The following is a 3605-nucleotide window of genomic DNA, read 5'->3' as shown; positions in this document are numbered from 1 at the left end:
AGCTTTCTTTATTTACTTTGTAAGACCTCGCCACTGTAAATTTGTCCTATCAATAGATCTATATATGTTTTGTCTGTCACATCTCAGGAATAACAGTATTGTAAATTCTTGTAGTGTGACAATTATAGTATCAGAGCAATAGGTTTAAGATCCTTAGGAAATTTAAGAAGAATGTGCTTAAAATCACATTTATTGTGTGTACAGACTTGGATAAAGTCAAGATCCAGAATAGCTGAAGCCAATATGGAAGGAATTCACAAAGCCTTGGAAAATATGATTGCTCTAATGCAACATCAGATGGAAAACAACAATCCACCCAGGCAATCAGTTACAGGAAATGGTGGGAGCAATATCGAACAATTTAAGAAATTAAACTCACCTTCTTTTAAGGGTGTTGTAAACCCACTGGAAGCCGAATGATGGATTATGCAATTGGAAAAAATATTCGAGGTTATGGAATGTCCTGATGATAGGAAGGTGGCCTTGGTAGTTTTTACGTTAGAAGGTGAGGCACAACACTGGTGGCGAATGGCAAAAGGAGTATTGGTCAAAGAAAATAAAACCTTGACTTGGGAAGTATTTCTAGAGGCATTTAATGAAAAATATTTCCCAGATTTTATTCGAGACCAAAAAAAAATGGAATTTTTAGAATTAATCCAAGGAAATAGGACAGTAGCACAGTACGAGGCCAAGTTTACTGAATTGGCCAGGTTTGTACCACATATGATTAACAATGAGGCAAGAAAGGTGAAGAAATTTGAAAGGGGTCTCAGGCCAGCTATTAGAAGCAGAATATCAGTCTTGAAATTAAGAACTTATGCTGAAATAGTGGATCGTGCCCAAATTGTCGAAAAAGATTTTGAAGATTACCAAAAGACAAAAAATCAGAACAGTCATGTTAGACCTACATCATCTAATCGACAACAGTTTGAAAGGCCAAACAAGAAGCCAAGGCCCTCGCCATTTCAAAACCCAATAGAACCATGTAGAAAATGTGGGAAAAATCATGGATCAAGCCCTTGTTATTGGAATACCGGAGCCTGTTTTAAATGTGAAAAATTGGGACACCAGATTAAACAATGTCCTAGCTTACAGACACAACAGCTTCCAAAGCAGGGAGAGATAGCTCCAAAGCCTCAAATGAAGGGAATAGTATTTTCGATTACCGAGCAAGACGCTTATGCCTCAAAATCAGTGATCCAAGGTACTCTTACTATCTTCCAAAAAGTAGCTCATGTTTTGATTGATCTTGGATCTACTCATTCATTTGTGTCACAACACTTTGCATGCCACTTAAAGGTAGAACCAGAACAATTAGAATACATTCTAGAGGTAGCCACACCGATGGGAGATTCAATTAACACCAATATAATGTACAAATCATGTGTAATAAAGATAGAAGAAAAGGAACTGTTGGTTGATTTAATACTCTTGAAAATTCAAGATTTTGATGTAATCTTAGGCATGGATTGGCTTTCTGCATACCATGCAAGTATTGATTGTTATAAGAAAATTGTTACCTTTAGTATTCCGAATCAACCAGTATTTTACTTCAATGGTGTCAAAAAAGACTCCCCATCATATTTAATCTCTTGTATTCGAGCTAATCGCCTCCTTCGAAAAGGGTGTCAAGGCTTTCTTGCCTATATCAAAGAAGATAAGAAGGAAGAAATAAATTTGGATACCACTCCGGTTATCCGAGAATTTCCCGACGTTTTTCTTGAAGAATTGCCAAGATTATCGCCTGACAGGGAAATTGAATTCTCCATTGAATTATTGCCAGGGTTAGCACCAATTTCTAAGGCACCTTACAGAATGGCTCCTGCAGAACTTAAAGAACTGAAACAACAATTGGAATAATTATTAGATAAAGGTTTTATCAGGCCCAGTGTGTGTCACCTTGGGGTGCTCCAGTATTGTTTGTCAAAACAAGAGATGGGACTATGAGATTGTGTATTGATTATAAACAGTTGAACCAAGTGAGACAGAAAAATAAGTATCCATTACCTAGAATTGATGATTTATTTGATCAATTACAAGGATCACAAGTGTTTTCAAAAATTGATCTTAGATCTGGATACCATCAGCTTAAGATTAAAAGTAAAGATGTACCCAAGACAGCTTTCAGAACAACGTATGGCCATTATGAATTTTTAGTCATGCCTTTTGGATTAACCAATGCACCAGCTGCATTTATGGATTTGATGAATCGGATCTTTAAGCCCTTTTTGGATAAATTTATTGTGGTATTCATCGATGATATTTTAATTTATTCCAAGAATCAGAAGGAACATGAGCAGCATGTAAGAATAGTATTGCAAATATTAAGAGAGAAGAAATTGTATGCCAAACTTAGTAAATGTGAATTTTGGCTTGAACAAGTGACATTTTTAGGACATGTCATATCAAAAGAAGGTCTATCAGTTGATCTTTCAAAGGTTGAAGCCGTTGTTAATTGGAAACAACCAAGCAATGTGACTGAAGTTCGAAGCTTTTTGGGATTGGCAGGATATTACAGAAAATTTGTAGAAGGATTTTCTCGAATCGCAACCCCATTGACTCGATTGACACAGAAAAATGTCAAATTTGAATGGACAAGTGAATGTGAGGAGAGTTTTCAAGAACTAAAAGTTCGGTTAACTTCAGCACCTATTTTAACTATTCTTGAGGGGAGTGGGGGATTTGTGATTTATAGTGATGCTTCACATAAAGGTTTGGGCTGTGTATTAATGCAATATGGGAAACTAGTGGCATATGCATCCAGACAGTTGAAAGAATATGAGAAAAAATATCCAATTCATGATTTGGAGCTAGCTGCAATAGTATTCGCTTTGAAAATATGGAGGCATTATCTATATGGTGAGCAATTCGTAACATACACGGATCATAAGAGTTTGAAATACCTTTTCTCTCAGAAGGATTTAAATATGCGGCAGATAAGATTGATGGATTTCTTAAAAGATTATGATTGTACAATCCATTATCATTCAGGAAAAGCTAACGTTGTGGCCGACACTCTAAGTAGAAAATCTACGGGAGTATTAGCTCATCTAATGATCCAAGAAATGCGACTGTTAGAGGAAATAGTGGATTGGCATCCAACTCCGTCCATTAATGGTGTGGTAAGTATGATTGCCAACATTAAAGCGGAACCCCAATTAATCCAACAGATTCGATTGGCACAAAAGAAAGACCCTCAGCTTATAACAATTATAGAAGAGGTAAAGTAAGGAAAGAGAGATAAATTCTCTATATGTAGTGAGGATTTGCTAAGATTCAAAGGTCGGGTTTGTGTCCCGAATGATAAGAGTGTAAAGAAAGCTATCTTAGAAGAAGCACATCATTCTCGTTATACGATACATCCCGGAAGTATTAAAAATGTATCAAGACCTGAAGAAAACCTTTTGGTGGAATAATATGAAAAAAGAGGTAGCACTATTTGTGTCTAAATGCCTAACATGCTAGCAAGTAAAAGCTGAACATCAAAGGCCCGCTCGGTTGTTGCGGCCTTTACCCGTGCCAGAATGGAAGTGGGAGCACATCTCTATGGATTTTGTCTCTGGCTTGCCTAGAACAAATTCAGGACATGATAGCATTTGGGTCAT

Source organism: Amborella trichopoda, chromosome 8 (assembly GCF_054954075.1).
Source record: "Amborella trichopoda isolate Santa Cruz 75 chromosome 8, AtrichopodaSantaCruz75HAP2 v2.0, whole genome shotgun sequence".
Lineage (NCBI taxonomy): Eukaryota > Viridiplantae > Streptophyta > Magnoliopsida > Amborellales > Amborellaceae > Amborella > Amborella trichopoda.
This window is presented reverse-complemented; position numbering follows the sequence as displayed.